The sequence below is a fragment of the Pleurodeles waltl genome, chromosome 1_1 (genome assembly GCF_031143425.1).
Source record: "Pleurodeles waltl isolate 20211129_DDA chromosome 1_1, aPleWal1.hap1.20221129, whole genome shotgun sequence".
NCBI lineage: Eukaryota > Metazoa > Chordata > Amphibia > Caudata > Salamandridae > Pleurodeles > Pleurodeles waltl.
In genome coordinates, this window is record NC_090436.1 from 993,231,670 (window position 1) to 993,249,428 (window position 17,759).

Here is a 17,759-nt window from a genome sequence, read left to right on the forward strand (position 1 = left end):
AGCTCCCTCGGGGCATTCAAAGCCTCCTTAACTTTAGCCATATAGAAATTAGATTCAGCTTTGAAACGCGCCGCTTTATAGATTTTAAAGGTGGACTTAAGTAATTACCTTTCCTCTGGGACAGGATTTAATTTCCACCGCCGCTCATGGTGACGACATTTCCTCTGGAGAGATTTGAGTTCACTAGTGAACCAGGGTTGATTCGGCTTATTCCGACTAGAGGGCCTAAGAGTCTTGGGGGGAGCCAAGCGAGTCATAGCAGTCTCTACACCCTGATAAAAACTTTCTAACAAGGGCAAGGACAGCTTATTGGCCTTATGCCAACCCTCTTCAAGGGCAGGAGTCACCTCTTCCAGTTTGATCTGTTTCCAAGATCTAATTACTTCATTCCCTATTATATATGTAAGGGGGAAACAGTTAATCGCAGTTTTGAAATTCAAAAGATGATGATCAGTCCAACTTAACTGAGTGTTGGTTAGCTCCATCTGTACTTTGGTACGAGCAAAAACCCCATCTAATATGTGACCCACTATGTCTGTGACGGAAGAAACTCTAAGGGTCCAATCTAGGGTAGCCATGAGATCAAGAAATTCCTTAACCACTGGGTTAAAAGTCTCATCGAAGTGAATATTAAAATCCCCTAGTATGATTGCTTTAGTAGACATAACCATAGGTTCCAACAGAGTAAACCAAGTTTGCAAAAAATTTGCAAAGGGACCAGGTGGCCTGTAGATCAATAGCCCCTCAAGAAGCACCTGGTTATTCTGTGAAATCTTAAAGACCATCATCTCACATGTTTCAGAAGGAATGCCCATCCAAGTGCATGAGAGAGCGGTCCTGCAAATAATAGCCAAACCACCTCCTCAACACAAAGGTCTATCTAATCTATAGTATGTGTACCCTGGAAGAGTTGCTTCAATAAAGTCAGGGTCAGATTCTAATTTACCCCAGGTTTCTGTCATAAATAGACAGTCAATATGCCAGGGATCAATCAGCACGCTAATTTCTAATTTGTGTTTAGGAAGTGAGTGAACATTGATCAATGCCTGACAGAGCGGCTTAGCATAAGCCATCTTATTCCAGTGGGTTGTGTTACCTGACTTCCCCGTCCTACTATGCTGAGCTCTAACTTCCTTCAGGGTTAGGGGGGCATGTAGTTTCCAATCGCATGCCTTACACCTTGACCTAAAGTCTACTGGTACCTTATGTTTGCAAGGTTTAGCCAACACCTTGCCGTTAGATGCATGAGAAATAATATCTTTGTTAAAAGAACGACCAGAATTTCTGGCCCGTGGGCCTGTTCGGGCGCGAACGGGCGCAGACGCTATATTTGAGGTAATTTGTGCTTTTCCACATAATGTATCCATACCAAATTGAAATCTTTTTTTACTCACATTCTGAGGATTCCAAAGTAATGGAGGATTTGTTGATTACTCTGGAGGGGGCTGAGAAAATAGTCAAAACATAGCTACATTTTGAGTTTTTTCTGGAAAAATTAGAAAAAAGTGTATTGCAAAAAAGTGCTTTTTTTTAATACCGGCTTCAGCAAAAGGTTTGCTATGCTAAAGTCAACATCATTCCAGCTTTCAGAAACATGCAGAGCTGAATTAAAAAAAAACTCTTTTTTTACACAATTTTGTTTCTATTTTTTCGTGCTTTCAACCTACTTCCAGTTTGTGGTAGAACCAGGTGTAAAATCCATGTGTTATCCAGGAAAGCTACAGATTTCTGAGGTAGACACAATTCTGAATACAGCAAGGGACATGTGTGAAGATCTCTTAAGGTTTTCCCAAAGGAACACTCTGTTGAGATAGAGGAATATTGAAAATCTGTAGGAAAATGGTAATCTGACAACATTTTCACCTCTAACGTTTTGTCATGATGGTTGATTTACAAAAACAATATACCATTTTGTCTGCAGACTCTTCTATTTGTGGGGATACATAGGGTTTGTAAGTTGTCCAAGAACCCGAGGCACCCAGAGACAACAACTTAGCTGCACCTCACAATGGTTTTTTATTGTGTACTGAGTATAGACAATTCATATGGTGAAATATGTAGAGTGGAAAATGGAACCAAGGAAACTCAATGTTTTCTGAAATGGGCATCAGGTATGGAGTTTAGGCAGTGCTTAATTTGTGGTTATTGTTTCCGGTGCTGAGCACCGGCACTTATTGTCGAGGGCCGGCGCTTATTCTTCCGCCTCAAACATTTGTTACGAGCAAAAGACACATATGGGGAAGATGGAGGAAGAGAAAAACGAAAAAAGCGTCATAAAGGGAGAAAGTAGAAAGCTGCCAGAGTGAGCTGAAGGGACAGGGAGTGGCTTTAAATGGATTGAAGAGGCCCGAGTTGGCTTCAGAATTATGCTGCCTCGATATTCAGTGCAGTACTTGAAAAGGGGGGACCCTATAACCATTTCCTGCCCAGGCCAGCCAATAATCATAAACACAAAAATACGGCAGGTAGGGACAAATCAACTGAATCATTTTAAGAAAACAGTACTTTATTCTGGTTCTTTTGGGTTAATTACTTTCCCTAGTTTATTTCAATTATTCTAAAAAAAGGGGATCAGCTATGGTTGTTCAGTAAACATTCAATCACCACGTTGATACAAACATACATGATATATACATGAGAAAATTATACAAAACAACACTAAAACTTATGATAAATGGTTAAATATCTGAAAACAAACGGTATAAAAAGCAAAGGAGGGTTATGCCCCACATATTTTCATTGTGGTCACTGTCATGGAATTAAAGTTGTAATCCACTAACAATGCTATGGATGAGGGCTGTTGCTGCACTTAGCAGTCATAAACCTGTATATTTCTTTCCACAGGTATTATATGGTGCATATCAAGTCTCTTGATTATAATACTGTATATTACTTAACAAGCCCCCAAACTTGCAGGGAATATGTCAGGCATATCGATATTCAGTGCAGGCACATTTAAATGCAGCAGCCGCGTGTTTAAGAGGAGGGCTTTGAGCACAGGCATATTTTTATTTACAAATCAAGCACTGGCTTTAGGTGCAGTGATAATTTCTACATCTCTGAATTTATAAGTAGCTGATAGAAATGGGGTCTTTAGTTGGCAGTCAGGTTACCCCCTGTCCAAGCATGGACCCTCACTCTAGTCAGGGTAAGTCACACACAATCTAAATTATCCTGTGCCCACCCTCTGATAGCTTGGCACTGAGCAGTCAGGCCTAACTTAGAAGGAAATGTGTAAAGTATTTGTGCAATAAATCATGCAATAACACAGTAGAGCACCACAAAAATACACCACAGTGTTTAGAAAAATATATAATATTTATCTGATAAGATGCAGGTCGAAATAATCAAGATGCAATAAGTATATGTTGAAATATCACTGTAACAATTATATAAAGTGTGTAGTCTTTAAAAAGCAAAAAATATCTCTTGCAACCACAAACTACCTGGTTTGCATTTAAATTCTCCTCAAGGGATCGCAGAGGAGGAGATGCGTGAAAAACGGGGAGGTGTGCGTTGATTTTTCCGGTGTACACAGACGATGCGTCATTGAGTTTTCACACAGGGCAGGCTTTGCGTCGATTTCCAGTGTGTCAACTGGGATCCTTTTCAGGTTGCGGGGTTTTCGGGCGCCCAAGGGATGATGCGTCGAAATCCTGGGCATTCAGGATGAAGTCACAGGGGCTGCGTCGATCCGGTGGGCAATGAGTGGAAATTTCTGCCACACGGCAGGTACTGCGCCGATTCTTCTCACAGGAAGTCGGGCTGCGTCGTTCCGGTTTAGCTTTGCATTGATCCAGTGGGCTGTGCGTCAAATTTCCTGTCACAACGCTGGCGGTGCGTTGATCTTCTCCTTGCGAAGTCAGGCTGTGTGATTCCGGTTTGGCGTGCAGTGATTTTCTCAGCGAAATGCAGGCTGTGCATCGTTTCTTGCAAGCTGTGCATTGATTTTTGCCGCACAAGGAGTTCTTTTGCAGGAAAGAAGTCTTTTTGGTCCTGAGACTTCAGGGAACAGGAGGCAAGCTCTATCCAAGCCCTTGGTGAGCACTTGTCAGCACAGACAGAGAGTAGCAAGGCAGCAGGGCAACAGCAAGGCAGCAGTCCTTCTCAGAAAACCAGTACAGATGAGTCATTTGGGCAGCAAAGCAGTTCTTCTTGGCAGGTTGCAGGTTCTGGTTCATGGTTTCTTCTCCAGAAAGTGTCTGTGAGGTAAACGTGTCTACCCCAGAAGTGTCTGTCAGGTAGAGTGTCTACCCCAGAAGTGTCTGAGTTGGTAGGGTCAGAGACCCTGCTTCAATACCAAAATGTGCCTTTGAAGTGGGGGAGACTTCAAAGAGTGGCTTTGAAGTGCACAAGGCCCACTTTCAGTTCCATCCTGTCTGCCAGGGTCCCAGTAGGGGGTGTGGCAGTCCTTTGAGTGAGGGCAGGCTACTGTCCTTTGACTAGTAAGTGTCGGGCCTTCCACCCTCCTAGCCCAGGAAGACAGATTAAATATGCAGATGTATTCAAGTGTGACTGAGCATTCTGTGTTTGCAGTTTGGCTGAGTGAATGTACAAGGGAGCTATCAACGAACCAAGCCAGACATGGATTGTAAGACACAGAAGGAGTGAAGTGTAGAGAAATGCTCACTTTCCAAAAGTAGCATTTCAAAAAGATTAATATAAAATCCAACGTCACCATTAAGCAGGATTTTGTATCACCATTCTGGCCATACCAAATATGACCTGGCTACTACTTTCAGATCAGGATCTACCACTCAAACAGTATATGAGGGTAGCCCTAATGCTATCCTATGAAAGGAGCTGGCCTCACAGCAATGTAAAACAAATTTAGGAGTTTTACATTGCCAGGACATATAGAACACACATGTTCATGTCCTGCCTTTTACCTACATAGCACCCTGCCTTATGGGCTACCTAGAGCCTACCTTAGAGGTGACATATGTGTAGAAAAGGGGAGTGTAAGGCTTGGCAAGTACTTTTAAATGCCAAGTTAGTCAAAGTGGCAGTGAAACTGCACACACAGGCACTGCGGAGGCAGGCCTGAGACACGGTTAGGGGAGTACTTATGCGGGTGGCACAACCAGTGCTGCAGCCCACTAGTAGCATTTAATTTACTGGCCCTGGGCACATGTAGTGCACTTGACTAATGACTTTCAAGTAAATTAAATACGCCAATTGGGTATGAGCCAATGTCACCATGTTTTAAGAAGACAGCATATGCACTTTAGCACTGATTAGCAGTGGTAAAGTGCGCAGAGTCCTACAGCCAGCAAAAATGAGGTCAGAGAAAGAGAAGGAGGAAGGCAAAACGTTTGGGGGTGACCCTGCAGAAAAGTCATTTCCAACAGTACCTGTACTAGCTAGTGATTCAGAGGATATTTTTCAAGATGTCTTCTTTCATACACACTGACTTACATTTGGAAGGCAAAATTGCAGTGTAATCCAATTGCTAATACCACATGTTCTACTTTTTGTGTTCCCACATGTCTCCATAAAAATGGTACCTCATTTACTTAATTGAACAGGAGATTCAGAGACTCAAAATCCACATAGTGAATTTGGAGATCAGAAATCATTGCAACAACCTTTGTCTGCAGGGTATACCAGAGGCTCTCAAGGGGCCTACTCTACCTGCATTCTTAAATAATTTCATTACAGAACTTCTTTCATTACGTCTTCTCTTTTTCTAAATCTGCAATGGCCACATCACCTAGGGTGACTTCATCCCCCTTTCCGCGCAACCTCGTGCAATTAGTATGCTTTTTTTTTAGAATTTTCTGACCTTCTTTGTGTTTTAATAGCAGCTCAAGACAAACAGTGACTTTCTGGTCTGTTCAAAATATGTTTATCTCTCAAGATCTCTCCAATGTAACAAATGGCAGGCGTTAAAAATGTATTGCCCTACACCAGAAGATGGGGCAATGAAATATTCATTATGACATTCTTAACCCTTGCCACGCAAGATAACCTATGAATGAACTAATATATCCTTGATTGATCCTTTACAACTGAAATTGTTTCTTCAGAGTATTGTACCACAGGACATGGGTACTGTTTTTCAGAAGCCTTAAGGTGTTTTGTACTTTTGCCTTCACATATATATGGCCTTCATTTTTTGTATACCTCATTTCTTTATTCTCTGTTGTCAGTCTTGTTTTGACATCAAAACGTCTCATATTAATGCACTTACCGTTTCCCCAGTGTCTATCCTTTATTTCATCTTTCTTCTCTTTATTTTGTATTTATTCCTCTTACACCTAAGCTTCTTTCTTATATGTTCTCCCTGAATGCATTTTTGTCAGTTTAACTTCTGTTAAAAGTGGCCCTTTCTGAAGGGTCATCACCAGACATTTTGCTTTTCCTTTCCCCTTGTTGCTGAATTTGTTTTTGTTGGTTTTAGGGCTCTGGGTACTTTAACACTGCTCAAAACTGCTAAATTTCATGTGCTCTCTCCTTAAAGCACTGTAGAATTGGCATACACCTAAATGTCATATTTAATTTACTTATAAGAAAGAAAGTACACTACATATACACAGGGTGTCGCATGGGCTCTCATTATCCTAAATGAGACTACTGGATTTCTAGGTAGCAGGGTCATTCCTGATGTGGGGGACTGAGTCTGTCCCACTTAGAATGACTTCTGTCACCTTCAATCTGGTTTTGCTCCGGCTAACTAGCAGTGCCTCATCTCTCCCAAAGGGAAGGGATGATTGGGCAGCCGAGTAGATGACATCTTTGGAACTTCTCAGGGAAGTCGTGGTCACTCAGGTCCCAACCAGCTCTCTCATTTACAGTATGATCTCATATACAAATGACAAAGGCAGTTTACGTTTTATAGATTGTTTTAAATAAAACAACTGCATTTTAGATAATAAGGCGTGAGCCGCAATAACCAGAACCATACAACACAACAGGATTGAAATTGTCACGATGAGAGTGAAACATAAGAACAACGCTATCATAGTGTTAATAGATTCCGTTCTCTCTAAGTAAGTTCTATTTCGAGCACAGCATGTTAAGCTCTCAACTTGCCTTTCAGATTCCCTGGGAAGACATCAACCTTCATATCTGAGCAAAGGCCTGTGATCTGGTTCAGCATCTGCAAAAGGGCAGTCAGCTTCTAGTTGTGGTTCCCTGCTCAGAATCTCCCTCTTGCGTGTATTAGGACAAGGAAGTGTTTTTATAACTAACTTGTCAGTGCGATCACAAAACGTCCTTACGCAAGAATGTATATCTGTAATTCAAAGACTAAACTCCTACCACGTCTAGCAGCAATGTACCAGACTGTATCCTTGACTGAAGCACAGAGTGAGCAAGAATGTGTTATTGAGAACTCCAGTGCTGAAGTAGGCTAAACAGTGTGATATAAAAAATAAAACAAGACCATTGAACTGGCTATTTGAAAAATAACAGTACGAAGCTGAATAAAATGCATGTAGAGCAAAGTGCACAGAGGCTCTATGCTGCGATTAAAGGAATAAAATACATCCAGGGCAAAGTGCACAAAGGCCTAACGGCTGAAGCAAACGCGCAAAGGATACCTAAAATTGACCACACTTCACCCTCCCCTTGTCGATAGTAAGTGGTTCTAATAAAAACGAAAAATAAAAACATGCCCCAGATATAAAAATATATAAAATAAATTTCGACAAGTCCAGAGGACACCAAAGCACAAAACTAAATTTAAATTTGAAAGCATGTGACAGAAAAGTCAAATCGTTACAATGTCAATTTAGAAGAAACCCAATTTCAAATGGAAGCCACGGAAAGCAGGATATCCTCCACTTCGGCAGATGTCAACACCGGAAAATCCAAGCCAAATACTATCATGGAGCACGTGTGTTCCAAAGCCCCAGAACCATCCAAGGTGCCATCCCGTGCAGGACCTATGAACGAGACAATACCATCTTCCTCCAGGAAGGGAATCTCATAAACCGCCTCACGAAGCAAATGCAACCGCAGTGCACATGTCGGGGAATGTGCCCTAATCGGGAACATCAACAAATTAGCATCAACCACTGGGGGGCGCTGCAGTGAGAGACAGAGAGCCATTGCATGTTCAAACGAGCACCAAAGGCACCGAAACACGGGTTGCACACAATCCAAAACTGGTCGGAATGACAGAGACCAGCCACAGTCCAATTGTCCCAGGAGTGTTGCTCCAAAATGCTGCATCATGCGCTCACGACACAGCTGCGCCGATGGGAGCACCCACATTGGATCTTGGTGCAGCGGGACAGCCATTGCGGAAGAACAACAGCAACAACAAAACACCAGGTAATAAAGCCAAAGTTATCGGAAATCCTCCCAAAATGCTTCCGAAAATTGAATGAAGAGCTGAAGGTATCAAACCGAAAATGGAAGAGAAGGCATGAGCAAAGCCAGCACCAACGGCTTTGAAAAAATGTGCAATTCCAGCAGTGCTGGACGCATTAAATATACGTCCCACGAGTTCACCAAAGGGGCTCGGAAAGTTAGTATTTAACAGGGACTGTATTTCTGCTGATGACCTCGCCACCTGAAGTGTGTAGGTCTCGCATGCAGATGTAAGGGCCACATGCTTTTGAAATAATAGAGCTTTTAGTCGACTCAACTTGTCGAAATTCATATTGGAAGTAGCAATGTGAGGCCAGATGTCTGCTACCTCCCTTAATTTAGGGGGGGGAAACAACACATTCCCGCAGCACGTAACGGCCTTGGTGACCACGACCACATAAACTATTCCGGCATGCATGCCACAACAGGCTTTACTGTTAAGAAGGACGTAGCTGCCGTTTGAAAGCACCTGGAATGTGTTTTTAATCACGGGGACTGGAACTCCCTTTAGATAGCAAGCTAAATTCGCAACCGAGGCATTACACGCCCCATGCAAGGACAGCTGCTTACAAACCATCGAATGGCTGACAGAAGTTTCGCATTCGCTACCGCTAAGAAAAACCTCCCTTATACCATTAAGACATCTGTATAAAAAGGGAAGCTCCCACACCTCATGTATGTAACTGTCTCCCAATTTCTCATATCTGCCCACCGGAATATGCTTTAAATAAGAAGTGTATTGCAGAGTGGAAATAGGCAAATTGATAACCCAGTGTATCAACCATTCAGCTGACGGAACCTCAGCCACAGTAAAAGGCAACTTCTCCAACTTTTCAATATTCAACATAACATATGTCGCCTCCTTTTTAGCAATCAGCTGTTGTTGACGTGTCAAATTAAAGGAAAAAAATATTTCCCTGGCTCTGATGTGCTGCCACGGAACGCGACCCTCCTTCAATGTCTGTAGTGTCCAACCCAACTGCATAATGGACCGCGTTTGACTCTGTCCATGATATAAAGAAGACATATCTGATCTAATAATGTCTATAGCAGAGGAAACAATGTTGACACGGTCGGACAGGGAATGTATTCCATTATCCACAACAGACAATGCTTGTTTCAAATTTTCCTGATCTATCTGCCTCAACCGGGCCACCGCCTCCTGTTGGGAAAGTTTCCATATCTCATTGTATACTTCATACAAAAAACGTTTCCTCCGGGGCACTCTTGGACCTGACAAAAAAATCTTGCAAGTCAGTATAATTAGACAGTAACGTGAGATGTGTCTTAACTGCAGCTAGCGTGGATGATTTTAACCATTGTTGACAAAGATACCTCACGCTATATGTAGCAATGATATCAGCATGTTCTGGTGATATGTAGCGAGGGTCCGCCCTACTGGTCCTGAAACCCCCTGAGGAGGTGACAAAACGTTGATGACACCCATTAGTGTCTATGGGCCACAATAACCATCCGCCTGGACGTGTCAATGAAGTGTTAAGCGTACCATTCTGGACCCAGTCTGTAAGCTCACTAAACGTGGCATTAATATATTGCTGCCAATCTTTGATTTTGGAAGGGACAGGTATGCCAGGCATATTCAAATCTCTCATTGTCGCTAAGCCCAAACAGCTAGTCTGTTGTACAGTGTCATTTAAGAAAATCATTTGGACAGGAATGATACATGCCCTAAACAACGTTTCCCTACCCCGCGTTTGCCAATGTTTAGTTCCCCAAACACTTTTCAAATCAACAGTTTTGAACCAGTATTCATACCCTTCAATAGATAGTTGGGAAACAAATGAATCTGAATACAGTAATTTAGGGGGTCATTCTAACCCTGGCGGTAAAAACTGCCAGGTCGAATGACCGCAGTAGCACCGCCAACAGGCTGGCGGTGCACTGCTGGGCATTCTGACCGCGGCGGTTCAGCCGCGGCCAGAAACGGAAAGTCGGCGGTGTACCGCTGACTTCCCGCTGCCCTTGAGAATCCTCCATGGCGGCGGAGCGCGCTCCGCCGCCATGGGGTTTCTGACACCCCCTACCGCCATCCTGTTCCTGGCGGGTCTCCCGCCAGGAACAGGATGGCGGTAGGGGGTGCCACGGGGCCCCTGGGGGCCCCTGCAGTGCCCATGCCAATGGCATGGGCACTGCAGGGGCCCCCGTAAGAGGGCCCCAAAAAGAATTTCAGTGTCTGCCTAGCAGACACTGAAATTCGCGACGGGTGCTACTGCACCCGTCGCACTCCAGCAACTCCGCCGGCTCCATTCGGAGCCGGCTTCATCGTTGCTGGGTCTTTCCCGCTGTGCTGGCGGGCGGCCTTTTGGCGGTCGCCCGCCAGCACAGCGGGAAAGCCAGAATGGCCGCCGCGGTCTTGTGACCGCGGTGCGGTCATTTGGCGGTAACCGCATGGCGGGCGGCGACCGCCGCCCGCCGCGGTTAGAATCACCGCCTTAGTATCAGTCAACAACATTTGCTTATTAGTATGCGGAGTTACTTTAAAATAATATGACTTAGCACTTTGTTGATGATGCCCAGAAAAATATGCAAATTTGTCAGAATAAGTTTTAGAACTCCCCTGCGGAGGAGTCGGGCAATGTTCCCATTGCATATACTCAAATATCGATTTAGGGCTACTGGCTTTATGAATAAAGTGGTGTCCATAATAATTATAACAAAACATGCCACCATAATTATCTCTAAACTGGTAAGCATCTTCATTTTCATAGACAGTATAATACTGCAATTCTGTCAACATAGAATCAACTGTCTTCACATCCCAATCATCAGATACAATGCCTGGTATAACTATATCATTCATTGATAACTTTAGAACATACGGTATTTGAATTATTTCAGTGGGACCATAGATATCAAACATTACTCTATCCCACACAATCCCATCCGGAATAGGTACAGCAGAAATGTTCACAAAGGACAAGTCTCTTCGAACCATATGCAATAACAAATGTGGTTTCAACACCTTCTCCACCTGCTCAATCTCTGATCGTTCAGGAAGAAAATAACCCTGTATTACCAGAAAAAAGGTAACAACAAACCCTAGCCACAGGAAAAAAGCCATCACAGTCATGAAAAGCCACAGATAGTTTCAAGGAAAAAGAAAATACGTATGTTTAAGCCAATACATCAGTTTACGTGGACCTAGGTCTGGTGTTGAAGAGGACAAAGAGTCCGACATGTTATCATCATTGTTATTAAAGCAGCCGGAGGCAGTTCTCGCAAAAGGTGCCACCGTAAACAAAGGAGCAGTTTGTGTCTCCCGCCGTGGTACACTGTAGATGTCGGCAGCATTTAGCCGTCCCTGTACTTTTATATGGACTATGTTAGACCCACCTTCTTTTTTACCTGGATTATCCGTCTACTTGCCATACCGCTAGCATCGCAGTATGTGGGCCGAAGTTATTTGTTTAGTGACAGTGATGATCTTTATGCATACTCCACTCTATATCAAACCTCACTGTAATTAAGTAGATGTTATACCCTTGTGCATGCGCATATACACTTCGATAGGCACCACCTGTTGTTTGTTGGCTTGCAAAACTTTAATTACTGTTTTTTCAGCATGCATTTGTTCTTTTAACCTTTACTCTCCCTCGCCCTGCTAGGCGGGGCTGGTAGACTCTAGCAGAAGACCCCTGATTAGACTTGTTAATTAATTGTGCGTACCTAGGTCCACGTACATATAATGTGATGATTATCCAACTATTAATTTATTTAACACGCGATTTGATGTCTGTGTGTTTCTTCTATGTATATATAGACCACAGAGGATTTTTTCAACTCGATGTTTGTCCCCAGATGAGGCCCTGCATTTAGCTTTTGGAGGGTAAGCATTAAGGAAGTGACACTAATCTGTGCTTCCTTTTTGTAACCTTTGTTTGTTGATCGCATGGCACTTTTGGTTTTCTCACGAGTGGATATGGTATTTTTTGTCATGACATTGAGTATATGTCTCTTTTGTCCAAATTTCTTTCTTCTTTTTGTGATGTATGTTTCTTTCTACTTTTTAGGTTCTGCTTTCCCTAGTATGGGCAGCCCAAGTGTTTGAAGGATTAGGTACGTTTTTGAGGTCCTGACGAATCGCATAGCGAGAAACATGTTGACCCGTGATGTAGAGTAACACAGGGGATCCTGTGTTTACCTCATTTCATTTATACCACTCTCTAGTATGAAAGGCGGTAGCTATAGATAACATTTTTGCGTTTTATGGGGAGTGTAGACATTATTTTACTATATCCCTATTCTTTGTTTTTAATCTTGCCAGAGGTACTAACATTTAATTAAAGATATCAACAGTTTTTACCTCTAGACATTTTTAACCTTTCCTATTCCAATCCTTGTTTTCTACTTTTGACCGGTACGCATTTCACCCTAAAAGATCTCCGGCAAAGAGCCCCCGTGTGGGGCCCGTCAGGCATTGCAGCGCCGGCCTGACGAGGAGCACAGCCCTATGATGAAGCATGTCACCGAAAGGTGAATGAGGGTTCGTGCTTACAACCTTTTGGTTTCCCTGATTTGCAGAACCGGTAGATACTATTTCCCGCCTTTTGGAACCGCGTGTGCAATTTTTTTTGTTTATACACTGTAGATAACACCTTCAGCAACATCAGTAGTCACAGCAACTTGATCAAAAGATTCCAAATTATTTGCCGTTAGTGGAACAATCGTAAGATCAGCTTCCACCCTCCCCAAGCTCGGAGAGGAAACAGCGTTGGTGCAAATTACCTGCAGCGTAACATCTTCCCCAGTAGTGAGAGGGATTCGGGAACTACTGGGCATTCCTCTTGGTCTGCTGTGCAGAATCAGCCACATGTTGTAACTTGACATTGTCGATGGATACAAAGCGATTTCCTTTGGCCCCTTGCAACAGCGGCAAAATCACAGTTCTTGTGCCGTGGATCCCCAGTACACGGACTGGCGTCGATACGAAGGGCCAAATTCTTTTTTCACTGCGACCTTTTCACGCACAAGATCCCCAACTCTGGGAATCCAACCAGTAGGCGTTACTGGTTCATCCTTAATTCCTGTGGAGGCAGCATTTGCAGAAGAGTTATTTTCACGGAATTGTTGTAAATCCTGCAAAACAGTGACACGATCATTTATGTCAAACTGTGTTTCCGCCGCCTCCACACCAGGACCATCTAGATCTGGAGCAAACATTTGTGTTCCAAACAGGCACTCATATGAAGTACGACCCCCCAGGGACCTTCTAGGCAAGTTATTCAGTGCTCTTTGTACTCCATACAGGTGGGCTAGCCAACTACGACCCGTACCTATAACTCTGGCCATTAAGGATTGCTTTAAATCGCGATTTAAACGCTCCACAACAGAATTTCCCTCGGGATGAAATGGAGACGAGAACTGGAGCTGGACCCCCAACGAAGCCATGGCGTCCCTGAATGCCTTAGAGGCAAAAGCAGGGGCGTGGTCCGAATGGAAAGCCACAACTGCATATGTATCGACAAAGATGTGCAAATCTTTAATAACGGTTCGAGCGTCAGCCGAGCGCTGTGGCCACACCCACACAAATCTGGAGCACGAATCTACAGCTACCAATATATATTTGTATGCACTCTCTGGTGTCAGCGGACCACAATGATCCAAGTACACACACTGTAATGGTTTATTCGATATTAGAATGGGCGTCTGCTGCGGGCGTCTAGCCGTGGAAACTTTAATTTGTTGACAGATGTCACAACAAAGGACATACTGCTTTGTCTCTTTATAGAGACCAGGCCACCAGTAACGGGCCTGTAAGAGTGAAATTGTGGCAGTCACGCCAGCATGTGCAGATGTCGCCCCCTCATGAGCTGCAATAATCAATTGAGGTCGCACAATTTTATTGGGTATGTCGCGAACACCAACGCCTGGGATCTTAACTTCAGCGTTCAGCATACCACCCATGGAATAATGAGATTTCGAGGGGAATCCTTTAGGATATGGCGTGCCGTCAGCCGTAGCTTTTAGGGCTGCCAAAATCTCTGTGTCTGGTTTGGACCTCGAACGAGTTACTGCGGCCACAGTGGCAACTGCCACTGCCGATTTTGCAGCTTCATCTGCCAAAGTATTTCCAGCAACGTGTATTCCAATGCGCTGGTGTCCAAGTGTATGTACAACATGGACCTTAGGAAGCGTCTCCTTCAGATACGCACCTTCCCCCACAGTAACCTGTGTTTTATAGTGTTACCCTTGTAATCTCTGAACCCATTTAACCTCCAGTAATGCAAATATTAATTGAAAGACTGAACACAGTAATAGGAATCACAAACAAGCAGTGTAAACTGTGCCAGATCCGCATGTTCCAAGGCTAATAACAGAGCTTTCAGCTCAGCCAACTGTGCCGTAGAGTCTCCCAAGGTCTGTGTATAAGTATGTTGGGGGCAGAACTTCTCCCCCTCCATATAGCCGCTCACCACCGCACATGCAGCAGAATACTGTTGTTTAGTTCCCACCGCAGGCTGCGCAGAGCTATCAGTGTACATGACCACCTGATATTGATCAATAGGCAACGTGCCAGCGGGAACCGGGTATTCCATTTCATATTGGAGAAATTCCTGTGTCTGCAGTTTTGGGTCAAAAATGTAATCTATATCAGTGGCTGTCAAAGACGTAGCCCATTGTATCCATCGCGAGTGTAGTGCTTTCGCATTAGGAACACTCGCTTTTGTAACAGCCTCTAAGGCTGGAATCGGGGAAACAACAATGATGCGTTGGCCCTGGGCAAGAGGTCGTTCTTTAATCACAGCCATCTGTAAAGCAGTGAGAATTTTCTCAGTTTGTGCAAAACGTTGTTCAGCAGTAGAATACAAGTGAGACTTGTATCCTATTGGGACAGTCTCACCTTCATTAAAGGTGACATACGTAAACCCAACAGCCCCAGCTATAACCCTGATGACCAGATGTGTCTTATTGTCCTGTGTGTGTAAATGCTTAGCAGCTTGATCAGTTTGCAAGTCTCGAAGAATATGTGTATGCTCAATCGTCCAAAATCTACTCGAAAAATCTGGGCGAATCAACTCGTATAATGGTTTTATACGTGTAGCATAATCAGGAATGTAGGTTCTGCCAAAATTTAGAAATCCCAACAACGACTGGAGTTTCTTAATCGTATTAGGAGGTTGCAACTGTGCACATTTTTCTAAAAAGTGTGGCGCTAAGCTCTTACCCTCGTTCGACAGTCATATCCCAGGAAAATGACGCTGAGGAAGGCAATTTTCGACTTCTTGAAGTTAAATTTGTAGCCAATTTCGGCAAATCCCACAACAATGCGGGATACCCGCTTTAAATGTTGTAGTAACTCATCATCTGTGAGATATATATCATCAACATATGACAAAGCTTCAGGGTCCAACTCGTGCAAAATCTCAGTCACACGAGCCGAAAACAGTCCTGGGCTATTCTTATACCCCTGAGGCAAACGACAAAAAATTTTCTGAGAGCCAAACGCACTAAAGCTCGTAAAATCCCTACTTTCGGGCGCTATATTCTGGCAGAAGAAACCATTCGAGATATCTAAAGTGGTTTTGTATTTTTTACGCACAATATTATTCATGAGCGCTGCGCTATGTGAATTTTGTATAGCATATGTGCGTGCATGTCCGTTTAAATGTCTGTAGTCCACCACTATCCTATAAGAATGGTCCGGTTTAGCTACAGGGAATAAGGGATTATTCATCGGCGAGACACAGGGTTCAATTACTCCCTGGTACTCCAATTGTGTAAGTATGTTCCTTACCGATGCCCTTGCTTCAAATTTTATAGGATATTGCGGTTGTGGCTGAGGTTCGCCCTTAATCGGAATTACATGATAAGGTGAATCCCTATCCCACCCCACATGATTTCTATATAAGGCGGGTGCTTGTGCCAGAGCCCATTTAATGCTATAGGACTCTGCGAGTTCTCCCGGAACAAGTGGTGAGAACGAAGGTGTAATAACCTCCTCCCCAACTGGCCATCGCAAACACAGTCAGGGGGCCAATCCTGTTCGGCCAGCAGAATGTCATATATTTTGACTACACGATCCCAACAGATGGCATTTATAGTGCGCTCAATGTCCCCTTCTAATTGTAAAGTTACTGAATAAACTCTATCGGGATCAGAGACACGCATATCTGCCGTTTCGACTTGTATGAAGTCATCAGTTGCTTTCACTTCCAGATGCTCTAGAAGATTCCGGCGAACTATTGTGACCTCTGCCGCGCTGTCTAACAGTGCTAGTGCCCATGTCTTGTTCTTCAAGAGAACTCTCTTCCTGTGTGGCATGTCTAACTGAGACCGCCACCACTTTTTTCTTTTTAAACTGCTGTTTTTGTTGGATTGGTTTCTCTTCCTTCTTGACAGAAACCTCCGATGAGCGTTGTGATTCCTGTCTCGGTTTCACGTACTCTGTTCTCCGCTCTGACCGCCCACCTCTCTCATTTCTCTTTTCCGATGAGTCCTGAAAGGAACGAGATTGGCGTGCATCAATATATTGATATCTATCAGGCGTCTTCAAATTATCCCTATTTCTGAGATTATACCTTGCCTGTGGGGTCTCCGGTCGCAGAGATTCTCCAATTTCTTTTTTAGGTGTTTGTTGTTTTTTCTCCCAGCGTTTTTTAGTACCCTCAGGTTGCTGTTGTTTAGTAGTATCCTTACTACCCTTACCCTGAAACTGTGGTTTCTGTGGTGTAGCCCCCAGGCTATCTCGACCCATACTAGAATATGTTTCCGCTCTTGATCTAGCTGCAGGACGTCACGAAGACGCATACGCACCGCTAGTGCTACTGCCTCCCCTTTTAGATTACTCAATATGATGGAAGAAACCGTGGCAAAATTGCCTATCAGCTGCATCCCTAAATCTAAGGCCGGGGCAGCCCCATATTCATCTTGAATTTGTTTGAGCACTTCCGGTAAATTAGCCAAGGTTGGTGTACCGTGTGCTGTAGTGTAGAGCGCCGCAAACACTGTGCCCCATGTATTACAATGGTCCACAGTAGGAACCACACCAAACGGCAAACACATTGTTAATATTCTATGTTTATCCTGAGGTCCCGTATGGGGAAATACTGCTTCCAGCGTATTAATTTTTTGTGCCAGCCAAAATGGAGTCTCCTCTCGTTTAGCCGGTACTTTGCCCATAACAGAGTGCACAGTGGCAGGATTGATTCCCGGAACTACTGCATGTGGTTGTGCCGGAGCAGCACGCGCTGGGTTTGTGTTTAGTGTCTGCATCACAAATTGAACCAAGCGTCTATATGTAGCCGTTAATTCTATATATAAACGACGAACTTCAGCCACCGCCAACTGAGCAACCGCTGGATGTGGTGTACAGGTCGCCAATAAAGGCCAGGTAGGACCATCGTTACTTAGTGGACCTAGCCTAACTGGTGCTATGGTGTGGGGTAGGGCGCCATCAAGCCAATTATTATGTTCTTGAT